Raw genomic sequence first — 19,227 nt, 5'->3', positions numbered from 1 at the left:
GAAAGAAAGAAAGAAAGAAAGAAAGAAAGAAAGAAAGAAAGAAAGAAGGAAGGAAGGAAGGAAGGAAGGAAAGAAGGAAGGAAGAAGGAAGGAAGGAAGAAAGGAAGAAAGAAAGAAAGAAAGAAACAAAGACAGACGGAAGAAAGGAAAGAAGGAAAGAAAGGAAGGAAGGAAGGAAAAAAAGAAAGAAGAGAAAAGAAAATGTCCTGTCCCCTCCCTGCCCCACCCAGTTCACTGCCCTTCCTGGCCAGAAATGGAGCTGAGCCAAAGAATATGTACCATAGACCTCTTTGTACCATTGGCAAGCTTTCCATGACATCAGCTTTATAAACATCACGTTGATGCCAGTGGCTGCACACAGCTCACTGTGTGTGAGGGAAAAACTCACTATTAATGTTGAAATAATAATTTTTAAAATTAATGTGGTTAATACAAGGCCCCACCCTTTTCTTGCTCTCTGGCCTGTTTCCCTCCCCTTTTTGAATTGTGTCAAACTTGAATTATCTCCCTGGCCTGAAATAAAAACTGACTAACTTTTAGGGGGAAGGAAGGAAGAAGAAGGAGAAGGGGAAAGAGAAAGGAACAGGTAGGAAGGAAGGAAGGAAAAAGGGAAGCAGATACATAAGCAGTCATAACACAACACACCCATAAGAGCATCCCTGATTTCTATGGTAAAATACAAGCCAAGATAGATGGTCAACTACCAAAGACGACCTGGCAATCCTGCTAGCATCAGTAGCTTCCTAAGATTCAAAGAAAAAGCAAAAATAAATGGATTTTGAAAAGCCCAGTTATTCCATAAAATCAGAGAACAAAAAGAATGGCAGTCATCCTTAAAAGTGTCTATATAATTCATTTTTATTTCTTTTTTCCCCTTTTTAAGACTGTCTCTTAGGTTGTATCCATATAACCAAAAATACCAACTGGGAAAAAAGTTTCAACCAGCTGCTTTCCATCATCTTGGCAACAACTAAACCAGACCCAGCCACTGCTGTTGCTGCCCATGCACCAGACTGTACTGAAGCCACCTGATAAAGAAATCCTGAACAAAAATGATTTGATTCAGTGGTTCCACATAGACCTAGCCACAGTCATCCCAGCATTACTCATGCACCACGCAGGCATCAGTGTGGGTTTCAATTCAAAGCCCATTCCTCTCTCATGCACATCCTGTTGGTATTTCATTAATCATGTACTGGTCATGGTGAGCGGAAAGAGAATTTAGCAAAAGTGCAAAGAAGACATCGTAACTTCACTCTTATTAACCATAGTTGTTTATGGAATTTCCTCTAAGAAGCTCAGACTTTATGATGTGTGTAGCCCTGACAATAAACTTGTTAAGGGATCAATCTCTCTCTCATTTGTTTTGTCTTTCACTGGACCAGAGAATCTTAGAATACAGGTTGCTCCAGTGACTAAGATTTATAGTTCTAGAGTTTATACACATCACATAATTAGATAAGGTTCAACTTGCAAGGTGCCTTTTGGCTGGGATAAAACTGGCCCGAGGGGTTCGATTTAAATCAGAAATCACAGCTCTGGCAGGAAAAAGCAGAGGGGGTCAAGCCTAGCCTTCCCACATCAAACACAGTAAGTCCCTGAACACCAATGCAAACCCACTGGGCACAGCCTGTCACTCATTCAGGCCCAGTAAACAAAGGCAACTTGTCTAAGACCGGTTACTCTGCTCCTGTTGGAGGGGCTCAAGCAATCAGGCCCAAATTACTTTTATTTTATCTTCTTTCCCCTCTTTCACATCTGAAAAACAGTGTTTGAGGAAAGCCCTGTTCACCCCTGACTGGCCTTCATGTGCCCGAAGAGCAATAAAAATTAAAATCTAAAAATCCACAGATGGAAGGAAAAGATGCTGCTTTCCTCTGATATGACATCATGAGCTAAAACCATAAGACTTTGAAGTCATGCCCAGGTCAACTGGATTTCTACTTCTAGTTGATCCAGATTCCCATGAATAAATGAACAAATAAATGAATGAATGAATGGATAGATGAAGATAGATAGATAGATAGATAGATAGATAGATAGATAGATAGATAAATGAATGAAGTGCAAAGTATGTGATGCACAGACGTGTAAATTTCCATAAATTTTGAAGGCATGGACAGAGTTCCAATGTATAAGGAAACAAGCATATGTAAAACACCTACTATGTGTCAGGTACTGTGCTAAGCACTTCATAAATATTATCTCATTTAATCCTTACTACAACCCTTTTCCAGTTTTAAGAGGCAATGGTCATTGGTGGTTGTTCTTAATAATATTTAATAAAAATGAAAGACCTAAAAGATAAAAGGGAGCTTTGAATATCTTTCTTCTATTCTTCCACCTCATTTTTCCCTTGGGTCCTCCCAGTCCTTATTGTTGACACTATTGCATCATTGTTACCAAGAACAAACTAAACCAATCTAATCCAATAAATATTTATTCTTCTTTCTATGGTTTAGTGCAAAAAGTGATAGATTAAGAGTCAGAGGACCTGGATTTAAATCACCCTAGTGTTTAGTACCTGTGGTGACCCTGGGCAAATCACTGAAACTCTCCAGGTCTCTTTTTCCACATTGGTGAAATGAGGGAATTGGAATAAGCGATCTCTAAGATTCAGTCCAGCTTTAAATCTATGATCCTATGTGTAAGAAGAAGTAAGGAGAAAAATAAACAATTATTAAGTAGCTACTATGTTCCGGGTACTGTGCTAAATTCTTTCTCTCTCTCTCTCTCTCTCTCTCTCTCTCTCTCTCTCTCTCTCTCTCTCTCTCTCTCTCTCTCTCTCTATATATATATATATCTGTATATATATATATATGTGTAGTTATATATATATGGGATTATATATATGTATAATACTTATATAAATAGAGTAATATATATAAGCACCATTGCATTATATGTGTGTGTGTATGTATGTGTGTGTATACGTAAAATCACTATATATAATCACCTTTTATCCTCACTATAATCTTGGGAGGTAGGGCTGTTATCCCCATTTTACAGATGAAGAAATGAAACAAAGGTTAAGTGACTTGCCCAGGATCACATAGAAAGTAAATGTCTCAGAATGGATTTGAATTCAGATCTTCCTAAGTCCAAGACCAATGCTGAATCCACTGGGAACTCAGCTGCATTTAGGTGCTACTCAAACACAAAAGGAAAAAAAAAAGTCTCTTTCCTCTCGAAATGTATCATGTACTGGTCTGTGCAAGTGCAGGACTACAGGTAAAATGTTTGTCTACTGTGGTTAAGTGTTCTGAACTACCCTTCTTCCCCCTTTGATTTTTGTTTTTAAACCAAAGGAGGTACAATTTTGGTTCTCTTAGCAACCCCATCCTACCCTTCAGCTCAGCACCCCATGCTTCTGTCTTCTGCTACTTCAAGACCCATTGTTGGTATTTCAGGATCTTAAAGCACATCTCTCACTTCAGATGCTGGGGGTGGCATGCAGAGCATACAGCTTTTTTGCTTTCTACATTCAGTAAAGCCTAGAAATGAATGGTTTAGGGCATTTCTTTATAATCTAGGATTCATAACACTTCAAATATCACTACAATGGAAGAGTACTTTAGTTAAGTCTTAAAACCTTTTGCTGTATCTTTTAGCCTAAACTCAAACTGGATAAAGGATATACTTGGGGCATAGATAGCAATGACACTTTATGACCACGTATCCAAGCCTTGGGGGTGACAATATCATCCTGTGTTTTTTAAATGCTAATGGCTTAGTGGGCAAGAAGTGTGTGGAGGGCCCAGAAGGAATTGCTTAAAAGAGTCCTGCATTTTGTTCCTTATCAGGGTGAGGATTTGCTCGATGGGACAGAGTATGAATGGGAACCTTACACAGTTTTCCAGAGAAGCCATTGTACTGAGATTAGTCCACATGTGCAATACAAACTTTTAATTAAATTTCTTTGGCTTTTCTTTAATTAGCTCTTTCTGCTGGTTTGCAACTCCTCATCCCCTTCCCCTCCCCTCACTGTGCTTCTCCTCTTCCATTGAGCTCACCCACTAACATAACAAAGTTACATTTTAATATAGAAACTTCCTTAAAACTCCTCAGGAAAATTCTTCAGTTCAATTACTCTTAATGTATAAGGGAAAACACACACACACACACACACACACACACACACACACACACACACACCAACATATGGCTTTGCTGTTTGGGGTAGGGGGAATGACTAGCTTGACTGTTGATTTTATGAGTTTTGTTTAAATTTTCTCTGTATTTTAAACATTCAAGATCACTTCATCTCTTTCTCTTTCTTTGTATGGAAAAATACCAATGGCATGATTTGGATTTTTTACTTGTAAATCCCCATAAACTAAATGAAGAAAGGGTTGGCCCTGAGTAAAATGATAACACAAAGCTGCTTTATCCTCTTTACTTCTGAACTGTCCTCATTGTTACTAGATCATTGTCACCAGGCATACACTGTCCTTCTGCAGGCTCCCTTCCTGCTCTGTTCCCAAGAGTTCCCTGTTGTGGTATCCTCATTCCCTTTAAAAATGGCCTGCCCAGTCAGTGCCCCATGTACAAAAGCTTTCACGCTCCCTTTCCTTATCAAAACTTTTATGTGTTGGATCTCAATGCTTTAGAACCTTCTCTACTTGATCCATTCTAAATAATCTGATTAATTTATTTGTGCTGAAATGTCAACCGGGATGAATGGGTTAATGATGTCATTCTTGGATTCCACATTTTAACTGAAGTTCAGGAGAAACCAATTATACCTTAATTTAAAAAAAAAATCCTACTATGGTAGTCAGACACTGGAGGCAAAGAGATATATTGGGAAAAGGAAACCCTGCCCCTATGGTCCCACCATGGAGACCAAAATAATCTCATCTAGTAATCTCATCCTACATTCTGTATGTTCAATATATATAGCATGTTTAGAAGACCAAGGAAACAGATTTAGAAATATTGAAGTCATTTAATAGTCAGTATAGCATTCTTCCCTCTAAAATTACTAAAATGCTACTTCCCCTATATGAACAATGGAGAACACCTTACATGAAGGGAAAAGCAATTATGCTAAAAAAAATTTCATATTTTGAGTTCTAAACTCAAAGGGATTATTCAATAAACCATGAACATTTCCTTAATTTTATTTTTTAAATTTTTTCTCAATTACACATAAAAAAGTTTATTTTTTTAAATTTTGAGTTCCAAATCCCTTCCTTAATTAAAAAAATGGAAAATAAAGTTAAAGTTCCACTAACAACCAACCAAAGATTACAATCTGGCAAGCACACAGCATTAAATATAACATCATCATCAGTAGAATGAGTTAGGGAGTCCTTTGTGAAATTATGACATTTTTCTGGCCCAATGTAATTAATCCTTGTAATGCCCACGACAATTATGGAACCAACCCTTAAGAAGAAGCTTCTAAAGAAAACAATTCCATATGAACAGAAAAAAAAAGAGGAAAAAAACCCACACACAGAAATCTGTTCTTCTACAAGTCACATGGTAGAATCCAATAGCAATATTACTAATGCTGCCTCAAATAAGTTTTTGGATATTAACATTGTAAAATCTGCCTCATCTTGTTTCTTCCTAAGGCTCAACCTTGTAAGAATTTCATACATCTCTCCTGCTCTCTACTGTAAGAAGGGCTCCAAAGCTGGCTAGTTTTTATAGAGGCTGTTGGATAAGATTCTGGACAGCACACATTTGTTTTTTATAAATAAAAGTGAATTAAAATAATTCTGAAGATGGTCACTTAAACTTGTGGAGAACTGGAGAAACCCTGATTTCTCAAAGGAAGTCACCATCACTATCCCATATTGACTGAGTATTTATGTCACCTGTTCTTCATTGCCATGGCCCATTCTTTGCTAAATTGATGAGAAGCTTTATCCATAGCCAACAAGTTAATTATTTCCTTGAGAGAATATAATGATCAATTCATTTCAATTTTGGCTTTCTGTCCAAATTATGGCTATAAAGATTGTCCAGTTTTGGAGCACTGCTTATGGCTAATTAGAAGATATCGGACATCCAAGATAATACATTTGTGTGTGTGTGTGTGTGTGTGTGTGTGTATGTGTGTGTGTGTGTGTGTGTGTGTATGTGTGTGTGTGTGTGTGTGTGTGTTCCTCCCTTAACTGGACAGAAAATTTCCAAATCCATCAGAATCACAGATTGCTAGTGGTAGGAGAGAGACTTTAGAAAAAGCTAAATTAAGTTCCCTCATTTTACAGGACAGAAGCCTGAGGCCAAGAAAGTCTAAACAACTTGCCCAAAGTCATAAACTAGAAGTAGCAGGGCCAACAATATAAATTAAATTATAATATATAATAAATTAAAATATAAATTTCAATCTGGACAGATCCTTGGGAGTCATTTAGTACAAATATCTACATTTCACGGATAAGAAAAATGAGGCAAAGTGATACAACTAAGAAGCAGCACAGCCACAATTAGAATCCAAAATATAAATTGAGAGTTGAACAGATCTTCAGGGTGCATCTACTCCAATATCTGCATATTATGGTTAAGAAAAATGGGATTCCCACGAGGCTGAGTGACTTGCCCATGGCCACACAGGTGCCAGCCAAGAGTTGAACCCAGCCTGTCTGACTTCAAAGCTGGTACTTTCTCCACTGTACACACTGCCCCCCAAAAAAACAAGTGCATTTTCTCTATACAATGACGTCTGCTCAATAGACTAGCAATTTGTAACTAAATGTAGGAAGCAGCAGTTGTTTAAACAGACAATGTATCAATGGTGTCATATTTGCTACTTTTCTTAAAACTGTCACACCCTCACAGTGTCATGAACTGTTTGAAAGGACCTTAGAAACTATTCCTTGAAGACGTATTGCAGCATATTGACTTGGAAAACCACAGATTAACATTGTCTATGTTCTGGCTAATATGAAAATGTTTTGCTTGACTTCACAAGTATGGTTGATATATTGCTTGCCTTCTCAGTGGGTGGAAGAGGAGCTAGAGGAAAGGGTAGAATTTGGAATTCTAAAATTTAAAACTGACTGTTAATAATTTTATTTAATTTTTTAATTTTTTTAAAGTTATCTGTTTGGTTGTATTTTTATTTATTTTGTTAAATATTTTCCAATTACATTTTAATTTGGTTGGAGGCACTGGGGAGTGTTGACATCTCTGATCTCATTCTCCTATTCCCTGTGACTCTTTATCTCTGTCCAACTCTGCAAAACACTCTCTCTCTCTCTCTCTCTCTCTCTCTCTCTCTCTCTCTCTCTCTCACTCACTCTCACACCACTCACACAACTCTCTTGATCTGAACTGGATCCTCAGTGTTCTTAGAAAATCTGCCTAGAAACTGTAAACAGGTGCATGAGAAGATTACCTCACTCTACCAGGCAGAGTTTGGAGTTTTCTCATAGCTATGTGGGCAAGTCTATGGTGACTGGTATTGCAGATGGCTTTCAAATATGTAATGTCAAAATATCAAATGAGACATTATTTGTAAAGGACTTAGTATAGGACCCGGTACATAGTAGGTGCTTCATTAACACCTGTTCCCTTCCTCTTTAAAAGGCATATGCAGAGCCTAATAAATTAGCTCTACAAAAATTACCCAACAGGAAAAAAAAAGAATAAAGTAGGAAAAGAGGTTTCTTTTTTTTTGGGGGGGGGAAGGGGAGTAGATTTAAATGAATGATTAAATCATTTAAAAAGTATTTCTGTTGGTACTCTAAGAAAGAGACATACTGGTTTCCCAAAAGAAGGGTCCAAATTACTGCCCTGTGTTTGCTGGGTACAATACAGTACCTTGTGCAGGAAAGGTTGCTAGCCAAAGTTTCCTTAAACACTGGATAAAGCCGATTAATTAGCAGAATCCTAGACATTTACAAGATTTAATCCCATTGTTGAGGAGCTTGTCAAAGGCTTTCAAAGCAGTCCTCCTCAATGCATGTAAAAGTACTTATGGAAACTAAGATGTTTCTCAAAATGCCTGCTGGCCTGCCCAAGATTCTCATCTGGAAAAATTTCAGATTCAATTAAAAAAAAATGCTCACACACATACACATGCACACGTGCACATACACGTACGTACACACACACACACACACACACTTAAGATTCCAAATTTAGACTAACGCCTTGATATGACATTAAGCATATTTGAAGGATTAAGCATATTTGAAAAAAAAATCTCATTTTCAGATCTGAGGGCTTAGATCTAAGATGAATTTGTCATTGACCATATCAAGATTCTATTGGGTTTGGTCCTATCTTTTTCACTAGTATTTTGTTTTCTTTTTTTTTCTCTCTAATTGGGGTTATTACTGTATTTACTAGATAAACATCAAGGCAAAATAGAAAGAGGGCTGGATCACAATTCAAAGGATCCGAGTTCAAATCCCAGTTCTACAACTTGCAATCAGCCTGATCTTGGGGCAAATCACTTAATCTCTCTGGGTTTCAGTTTCCTCATTAGGAAAATAAGGGGAGTTGAATGAAATGATGTCTTAGGATGCGTCCTGCTCTAAATCTATGATCCCATGTTACAATTTTATATGCAGCAAAAACTAATTCAAATAAAGAGAGTCTCTCAGGTAGGAGAGTTAAAAAAACAAAAAACAAAAAACAAAACACCTTCCTTACCCTATGTATTTACTTAACTGCAATGGCCTCAAGACAAAAATGGGCAAATGATTTCAATTCCCAAGAAATGGAGAGCCATTCCTTGAGCTAAATGACTAAATTAGGATGCCACACAGTGATTAGAATAGCAAGCATGTGAATGTCAAATTTCTTAAATAAAGATTCCATACCTCCCACTCTCACCCTGCCTCAAATCCCCACACATACAAAATAACAGAAAATCTGCTATATTTAAAAAAGAAAAAAAATAATAATAACCCTTCAAAATAGCCATGGACTTTAGTATTCATTTTGGGAGAGAAAAAAAATATTATCAGAAAAGGAACCTAATCCTAGGAAGTTATAAAAGGTTTGTGGGAGTTTCTTCCTTCCCTTGTGAAACTCAAATTCCAAATGACTGATTGTAACTACACAAGGAGAACATTGTATTGCCCACCACGGCCCCTTCCCCCAAAAGGAAGCCAGTGAGGTATTTGGTACTAACTTCAGGATCAAGTCAGTCCGGTAGACTGTGCAAAAATCAATTGAGTGAGACTACTTGATAATACAGATACTCTTTGCATATGACCAAGATTTTAATGTCTTCCTACCACATTATCACCCATGTTCAGAAAAGACTACAGTCTCAGGAAAACTGTATTAAAAAAAAATCAGCTCAAATCTGGAGAGTCATAAAAAAAAAACTTACTTTAAAAGGATTTTAAAAAAGCATGTGACACCATACATAGAACATAGAAATTGTTATAAATTAGAAGGGAGAATATTAGCTATGAAACAGGCCTTATCATTGCCTTGTGGTTGCACAGAAAATGACTAAAAATACCCAGACAGGCAGGCAAAAGGCTTGACTAAGCCGCACAGTGTAAACTATCAATCCTAATCATCTATGTGGGGCATCAATCAAGGATGGCACACAAATTAGGATCTATTCGTCCCCGCACTTGATTACCCATGACATTTCAGGAAGGGCCAGGTTTCTGATGAGTTGTTTTCTATACTTCATTCTTTGATATTTAGGATATACAAAGAGCAGGAGCTTATTAAAAATGTGCAAATTAAAAAAAAAAAATCACAGGTCCCACTAAGGGGTAGGCAAAAGGCTGTTATTTTTGTCTGTCATCTTTTCTAGAAACTCCACCAACCCCAGCTAAATTTGCCTCTTAATTCTATAAAGATTAATTATTAAGAAACCTGAGAACTTGTACAGTACCTGGGACATATTAAGCACTTAATAAAGGCTTGTTAATTGATTGAGTGGCTCTCATTCCATCTAACCCTGATTCAAGTCAAGGGTTGTTTTCATTCCCCCTAAACTCTCTCCTCTTCTTATCTTCCTTGTTTCGGTGAAAGGTAAGAGCCATTCTCCCCTCTTCACATTCACTCAGCCTCATGCACTTACCAAACTTGTTGATTCCAGCTTCACAGCAACCCCATCTCTCCACTAATACCAAAAACCATCCTAGTGTTGGTCCTGGAGTCAGGAAGACCTGAATTCAAATCTGGCCTCAGACACTCACTAGCAGTGTGACCCTGGACAAGTCACTTAATCTATTTGCCTTAATCCACTGGAAAAGGAAATGGTGAACCACTCCAGTATCTTTGCCAAGAAAACCCCATAAAGAGGTCATGAAAAGTCAGATACAACTGAACAATAACAAGTATTTATTGAACAGGGTTTTTAAGAGGCTCCAAATGAGATGATGAGTACAAACCTTAAATCCTATGTAACTATCTCTTATTATCCCCAAGTATTAGATGTCTGAGTTGAGATAATTTCTGGGTGGGGAGATCTAGGAAGGCTTCAGAGAGGCAGTGTCCTGAATAGATTTTTTTGGGGAGGGTATTGTATAGAGCCTGACATAGTGATTGGAAGTAAGACTAGGAAACAAGACCCTTGCATCCTCTTGCTCATGAAGATTTATTACAAATTAATTGGTTCTTTTCCTCTTTCATTTCTCTCCTGATAAGGGAAGGGAAGGGAAGGGAAGAGAAAGGAAGGATGGCTTGTGTTTATAAAATCCACAGCAAGATTCTAGGGTAACCAGAAATCAACAGAGTGTTGTTCTAAGAAGTTGATTTAAATGCCAAGCAGAAAATGCAATGGTACTCAGTGCCAGGGGGCACCTCCGCCTTGCTGGAGATGACTAGAATGGTTTGTCTGGGCCTCCCTATGACCTAGCTACCTTACAGCATTTTAGAGGAATGGTAAAGGAAATGACAATACTTACACAGCCAACTAAAGCTCTTAAAATTAAATGTACAGAGTCTTCTCGTCTTGCCTGTGTTCGTTCTCCCATTCACAGAAGCTCTCAGAGAACAGGCATCTATCTTTGTTTCTCTTTAGTTTGGTGCCTTTTACATAGTTCATGCTTAATAAAGTGTTTATTGGATCCAATTGAATTAAATTGAAATGAACTGAGATCAGTCTCCCACCCCTGGGTGCTCTGGGTGTTTATACGTGCAATGTGCCTGGGGAACAGCTGCATTCTTTGTCACCCAGTCCATTTCATGGGAAAGGGCAAGATGCCAAACCTGCTCGCAGGTGAATTCCTAGTCCCTTTCAAGTTCATCTGATTTATACTGATGGCTTCTAAGTATGTTTATCTTTGTGTTTGGAGGATTATCAGTGAGGTCAGTAAATCTCTTCCATATATAAGTTATAAATCCTAACAGGCATGTCAAGTGAATTAACAAGTCAGAATTTGTTCCTTTGTCTGTAACAGTGTTTTATGACAAATGCATCGGTACTTTCAAGATCTATCATTTTTGTCTGTATGGGCCACTCCCTCCAGGTTAGATTAGCACCCGTCTGTAACTGAGGAGGCACTCTTCAAGAACTGCAGCGGCTAAGAAGTAACTCCATCTGAAGTCACCAACATGGTAACTTAGCTAGGCCAGTCCTCTGATACCGGATCTGCATTCCAGGTGGTGCAGTGAATTGAGTACTGGACTTGCTTCAGGCACTTTCTAGTGATGTGACCCTGGGCAAGTCATTTAACCTCTTAACCACTTAACCTCAGTTTCCTCATCTGTAAAATGGGAATAGTACCAGCACCTACCAGGCAAGGTTGTTGTAAAGATCAAACAAGATAATATGTGTAAAGTGCTTTATAAATCTTAAAGTACTCTTGTTATCTTAGTTATCAGTTATCATCCCATCCCTGAATACCATACCCTAAACTCTCCAAAATTGTTAGAACCTCCTGGAACTTGTACCCCACCAGCATATAAGGTCACTTGTACATCTTGATGAGACATCAAATTGGGACCTAAGCAAGAAGACCTAAGAATCTTACTCAAGCTCCCAAAGCCTGGTTCTACAAAGTACTTTCTCCTCAAAATAGCACCTTTTAAAAATGTTAGAGCTATTAAGGACATTACCTCCAAGATTCCCTCAGACAGAAGTGAGCCTTCCTCAAACCTCCAATTATCCCCTCATCTTGTTCCACTTTGTACCAGAGTCATTTGTGTATATTTCATACATATATACAACTGTGAGATAAGGAAACTACATATAGTACTATTTCACAAATCATATTTTATCACAACTGTATTATAAATAATATTGTTTTTTTAAAAAATGCTGGGCAGAGAATTTTTTGAGGGAAATTATATTAGTATATGAATTCATTATATATGTTTTATATATATATACATATATACACATACATATATACATACACACCTCTATTATAGAACATATGGAGAATAAATGAATGTGGCTATATAGGGTACAGCTATATAGGGTATTGATCCACAATAAAGGACCCACTCCTAAGGTGGTGAGGGGGAAGACCTGGGATTATAATTCAGAACATTAAAGAGTTTGTACCTAGAATAGTTTAGATTTCTCTTTTGGCACCTCAATGTTCTTCATTTTAAGACCTACAAATAAACAATAATATTTATAGACAGCACTTTAAAATTTACAAAGCATTTTCCTCACCACTACCATGTGAGATATTTAAGGAAAGTATTACTATACCCATTTTGACAGAATCTTAAACCTAGAAACCTAAGCTCAAGAGGTGAAGAAGTGACTTGCCCATTGTCACCCAATTCTTGAATAAGGGATCTGTAATTCAGATGCAAACCTCATAGATTCATAGGTTTTAGAGTTGAAAGGGACAACAGAGATTATTCTAGTCCAACCCTCTCCCCATTTTATAAATGAGAAAAGGGAGGCCCAGAGAAGTGAAGAAACTTTGTCTACCAACATGCCAATATTACAGAGCAGAAAGAGAATTCACACACAGCTTTCCTGCCCCCATATTGAGTAACCACTCTGAAATCTCACACTGCCTCCAAGTTTTTATTGCATCCAAATGAGAAAGGTTAATACCTCTGATGCTTTTCTCCAGTAGGTAACCTGGCAGGTGTGATCATCCACATCACTTCCTTCCTACATAAATAGATGGGAGTCTTGTGAATCATTCCAGAATCCTCCTTGAGCTACTTGGCTTCCTGGACTTTGCAGGTTACTACAAATTTGGACTCAGGAAATGGCTTAGCATATCGAGAGCTAATTGTTCTTTCCTTCTGGGTATCTCAAAGCAATTGAAAATCAGCAACTAATTAGATGTTCCAAGGGGGCTATAAAAGTAGATGATAGGTATCTCAATAGCCCAGGAAACCGAGACACTGAGAACTTAAACTTTATTTAATAAAGAGACAACATGGATTCATTCAGCTTTTTCTGACGTTCTCTAAAGAAGATACTTCCTGAAAGCTTCTCTGGTTTGGAAAAGAGAAGCCATGAAATATTATTTCAAACAGAAAAAAGCTTTTGTCAGGTAGATGAAGACCTCCATGCCCACAAATAAAACTGTTCAGATGAAGGTATGTCAGGAATACAGCAGTTTTGTTCCAGTGCAAAACTATACGTTAGTAATAGGTGCCATGCAGTATAATAGATAATGTACTGGGTAGGTACTCAAGAAGGAAGGAAACAAGGAAATATTTATTAAGCACTTACTACATGCCAGGCACTGTGCTAAGCACTTTACAAATATTATCTCATTTGATCCTCACAACAACCCTTTGAGGTGGATGCTAAGATTATCCCCATTTTACAGTTGAGAAAACTGAGGCAAACAGAGATGAAGTGATTTACCCAAGTCTACACAGCTAATAAATGTTTAAGGCCAGATTTGAATTCAGGTTTTCCTGACTCTACACTCAAAGCTTTATCCAGTATACTACCTAGTTACCTTTAGTTATGGTTCCAGCCCTTTGTGACCCTGACCTTTGATTAACTCATCTATCAAATAAAGAGAGATGTAAGATTCTAAGATTCCTCCCACCTCTAATACTTATGGCATCATGACTTCTTCCTCTAACACAACTTTTGTACTTTCCTAAAATGTCTTAAAATGCACTAACTCTCAGCTTGACTTGATTTCACTGAGGGGACCTGGAGCCATTTCCCTCACTTCCCTGTACGCTTGATTCTCTTTCTCCATCCTTCTCAAGGATCTTGCTTCATTATATAAGCTATCCCTTCTCTCCCTTGCACTATCAAGGATCAGTACAAATAACCATCCCCCATTATCATATTTCAATCTCTCATTACTAGTCAGAATGCAAGCACAAACCTTGTGAATACCAGAATTAATGATTTCATGTTCACTGTTTTCATTTTTGTTCAAATACCTGGATGACAGACTTATCCCATTAACATTTTGGCTTTAAGAATCAACTAGATTTGATGGTAACAAAATGACCAATGCATAATTTGGGTGGAACGTCTATTCTCCCTTGTATCTATTATATTGCTTACAGTTTTTTTGGGGGGGGGGGGGAAGGGATTTTATAAAAAAATCAATAGGGAGAATAGAGAAGTCACCAGGAAAGGAGAGTGATATCTTGATTAATTCATCAATCAATCAGTTAACAAGTATTTACTATGTTATTACTATGTGGCAAGCACTATATGAGGCCCTGGGGATACCAATAAATGAGACAATAGCTCCTTGCAAGGTTTTAACTTAAAAAAAATCAATAAAACATTTATTTTAAAATATAATAATAACAAACAATCTCAATCCATTTGTCACTCATAAGCATGAGGGTCATATTACTTATATGAGTAATCTCACAAATCATGAGGAAACCCTTTTTAAATGCCAAAATACCATAAATGTGAACTACTATTGTCCATTCATAATGGAAAGCTCAATTAACAGATTGTACTTACATGGTACTATGTGCTTGACAGAAGGCTTTCTTTATAGCAACCCCATAGGGTAAGTGATACAAACGTTGTTACCCCTATTTCACAGATGAGGACACCGAGTCTCAAAAAGTCTTCATAAACTGTGGTTTAAAGGTAAGGATATTTGGCCTTGGACTCAGCAAAAATGCATTTCAGTCTCAACTTTATTGCCTCATTGTGACCTGTCCTTTCTGGTGCTCGGTTTCCTCATCTGTAAAATGAAAAGGTTAGATCAAGTGAATCTGTAAATTAGGTTTGAAAACAACAAGCTCAGTTCTAACATTATGTAATCTTAAGTCACATAGGTAGGATGGGAATTACATCTTACTAGCTTACAAATTTCCTGAGAGCAGGGTCCATAGCTTATTCATCTTTATGTGTCTCTCAGTGCCTACACAGTTCCAAGCTCAAAGTGGAGTAGAGAAGTTCCCAATCCCAAGGCTGGAATGATTCCATTATTTCATATCAGTGTGTTCTATTTTTAAAAATAAAGCCTGAGTGATGGGTTTTATCACAGTCTCTATGCATTGTCACTTATGAACCCACAGCTTTCTATCACCAACCATAAGAGAGATTCTTATGTTCTTTCTCTTTCATTTCTTACCAATATATTAAGCAGACATCATTGAATTACAAAATATTAGCCTTGGAAAGCCCCTTAGAGATCATCTACTGAAGGCCCCTTATTTTCCAGATAATAAAACAAGCCCAGAGATAAGAAGACCTTGTCCAAGGTTGAGAAAACCTAAGAAAGGGAAATAAATCTTTTTTTTTCCCCTTTAGGGGAATCCAAGACCTGAAAAAATCACATAAGGAAATAAAACTCTCCATATTTACTGTCCTTCAAAAAGTGAGTCATATCTGGATCTACCTGAGAGGACATCACTTCCACAACAAATTATGGTACCAAATGCCTCTCTGATTTCCTAATGCATCTCCTGTTCTGTAGCCTTTAACTATCCCATGTGGTCTAAACCACTCTGGGGAAGGCCACACCTTGATAACCAAAGGAAGAACAAGATGATAGCACCCACTGGTGCGTTGCCCTGTGAAGCCGTCAGCTGAGGGGGCCAGATTCCTAAGCATGATTCAAACCTCCACCAGGTTGGTCACTGGGGTAAGAAGCTTATGAATGTCAACAGTCAGGGAAGTGAATTAAGAGTTATTAGGTTTGAAGTTGACATTAACTGGTGCTGGTTGCTGGCGTGGGCAGCTGTGTTATTTTGGAAGCCAACGAGTCACCTTCCTGTTTTCTGAAAGAAAGAGAGAGACAGAGACAGAGACAGAGACAGAGGGGCAGATAGACAAACCAAGAGATGGAAACTGAGAGAGACAAAGACTGAGAGAAATAGAGAGGCAGAGACAGAGGCAGAGACAGAAAGACAGACCAAGAGATGCAGGCTGAGAGAGACAGAGACAGAGTGACAGAGAAAGGGGGAGAGAGAGAGAGAGAGAGAGAAAGCTGTCTTAGAAGACGTCAGAGGTGGTAGTTAGCTGGCTTTCTGGAGAGGTGGGGAGAAGTGGCAATATATCAACTGTATGACGCTCAGGGGCCTGTTACCAAGGACACTTTTATTTTTCTTGGTTATTATATCTCTTCATTGCATCAAAATCTCAAGAGATGGAAGGGACTTCTAATCAGTACCTGAACAAGAAATTCATCTATAACATTTCTGTCAAGTGACCATTCCATTTTTGCTTGAAGGCCCCAAATGAAGGAGAACCCATTTCACTTTAAGATGGTTCTAACTATCAGGAAACCTTTCTCTACTTCAAGCTGATAGAGGGTCCTCACCCTAATTTCCACCCATTGTTCCTATTTCTTCCCTCTTTGGAAAAAGAAGACAAGTTAAAAAAAGAGGATGCACAGACATTGCGTCACCCCCAATTACAAGTCCCAAATCTGCCAGATTCTGAGCCTCTCTAGTAGCAGGTTATTATAGGTGTACACTGTAATCTAGGGTTTTCTTCCTGGTTTTATTGTTTTATTTCTAAATAAATTGCAGTCCAGAAACCACCTTACCTTTGGCCAGGAAGAAAACCCAGAGCTGAAGATCCTTTGGGCTTCAGGATTAATCATAGTGGACTTTGATCTTACTTTCTTCATTTGTAAAAATGAAGGGATTGGATTAGCAAGCTACAGCCTAAATATTCAACAGAACCATAATTTCAGAGCTTGAAGGGACCATAAAAATCATCAAATTTCAAATCCTTTACAACATCCCTAGGAGTCTGCCATACATACTGAAGACATATTCAAATCAGCCACTGAGTAGGAGATCATATTAGGATCACTTTCCTTATCTTAGGTTTCTTTTGCCATTCTTAAATTCCTTTAAAATGGCCTCACAGAATGAGCAGTTAGTTCAACAGAAGTCTGCCAGAAGAAATACAGGAACTTAATTCATGCAGTTGCGAGCTGGGTTAATGGAAAAAAAAAAATGGTGCTCCAAATTCTCATCCTATCATTCTTGTGTCAATGGAGGTGAAGGCAAAGCGTTTTGGTCCATATTTCCATATAACTAGTGCACAAGTGTTTTACTTTGAAAGTTTAAAATATTTAGATATGAATCATAGTCTGAGCAAAGATAACAGAAAAGGTTGGGGGTGGGGTGAGAATGTGGAGGAAGGAACAAGTCATACATCAAAGGCAGACTAGGGAGTTCAGAGAGATAGGATAACAGATAAGTCTTTTGCTGAGTTAGTCACACCCTCCCACAGACAATTCTTTTGGCACAGGAAACTTTTCAAGTAAAAGAGACACACTTAAAAAAAAAATCCCACCATGGGATCGTGTCTGGGATTTCTACAGTAGTTGTAAGATAAGTGGAAGAGGCAAATCTGATGATCCTCGAGTTATATGACTGCAAATGAGGGTTGCCCCAATTTATCTCTATTTCTGGCAGTTGTAACATTTCCTGATTACAGCTCAATTTATGTATATAAATTCTAAAAAAAAAAAAGGGAGGGGGACATTCTGAGTTAGTGGCAAGACTGAAATAAATCTCCACATGATAGATATAAGCTCCCTGAGGGCAGAGATTGTTTTAGTTTTGTCTTTGTATTCCAAGCACCTAGCACTAGGCCTTGAACATAATAGACTCTTAATAAATTCTTATTGATTTATTGAGATTGTAGTCTAAGATAGAAAACCAATGGTGATTGCAATTCTACAGTAAATACTACCAAAGGCAAATGTATAAGAGCTCTCAGAATGGAAGGATTATAATGAAGAGAAAGTAAACCCACTCTCTTCCCTTCATTTCTTCAGACTACTCGTATTTTTGTTTTTGTTTTTGTAAGACTTGGAAGTTTTTCTCCTTAGGCTGATCAGGTGAGTCTAAGGCAATACTAAACCTCCATCTCCCCTCCAGAGAGGCTACCAAGATACTGCTTACTGGCTCTCATCAGCTAACTGAATCGTCTGTAGAAAAGGTCTCAGGTAGAGGAATTTGACTTAAGTGGTAGGAGGTAGGAAAAATTATTATATTGATTATTGTCAATTTGGCTATTATTACCATCAACAAAAATAGCAATAATTTCTTCCCTGAAGGAATTGGATGGCTAGTCCATTCAAAAAAGGAGACTCTTTCCAGATGGAAGGACAAAAAACATTTGAAGATATGTTAATAATAGTTAAAGTGGTTAATTGGTGTTTTGAATGCAACGACCATGGACCAACACCATGAGAACAATATCAGAAGTATTCAGATGGGCACTACACGAACAGTTTACCCCTAAATTACGCCAATAATTCAAAGAATAGTCAGTGACAGATCACAGATTCTCGCTTATTTAATGCAGCTTCAAGAATGTCATGGGCCTAAATATTCATCACCCAGCAGCCAATCTGGTGATGAACCTCTCTGAAATCGGCAAGGCAGATCTTCAGATGGCAGAGGTACAATTAATCATAATGCCTGTTCATTATGCCTGTCCATTTTGGGAGGACCTCCCAGAGTTTAAGCTTTGGTGGCCTAGACACTGAGAACTCAGTATCATTTTCATACCATAGTGAGTCAGCAAAGGGGGAATTCTAAGGGTTCAGGGCTTAGAGCCTACAAGACGTTGCTTGAAGGCCCATCTCTGATATTTACAAGTTGTATAATCCTGGGCCAATCAATTAACTTCTCTAAGTTCCAGTTTTTTTCATCTGGAAGATGGGGATAATAATACACATGGCAATTTCCCCAAGGGGTTTTAATAAGGCTCAAATAATATAATATCTATAAAGTACTTGGCAAACTTCAAAGCACTACATAAAGGATGATGGTGAAATTTAAAATTTTAAATTTGCTCTCTAAAAAATCTAGATGAAGTGTGGCTTTAATTAAAAATTAGGTAAGTTAAAATTTGTCTGTATCTCTTAAAAATAAAAAAATAATAAATGACATGTG

General features: G+C 37.7%; 1 protein-coding gene across 3 annotated transcripts in view; it reads right to left on the bottom strand.

Moving 5' to 3' along the window:
• Window positions 1-19,227, bottom strand: part of EPHA4 (EPH receptor A4) — a 166,522-nt gene that overhangs the window by 99,721 nt on the left and 47,574 nt on the right. The window lies entirely within an intron of this gene.

This window comes from Vombatus ursinus, unplaced genomic scaffold, assembly GCF_900497805.2.
Source record: "Vombatus ursinus unplaced genomic scaffold, bare-nosed wombat genome assembly UNPS02014802.1, whole genome shotgun sequence".
Lineage (NCBI taxonomy): Eukaryota > Metazoa > Chordata > Mammalia > Diprotodontia > Vombatidae > Vombatus > Vombatus ursinus.
The sequence above is the reverse complement of the archived record's forward strand: the minus strand, read 5'-3'. Positions and strand labels throughout refer to the sequence as shown.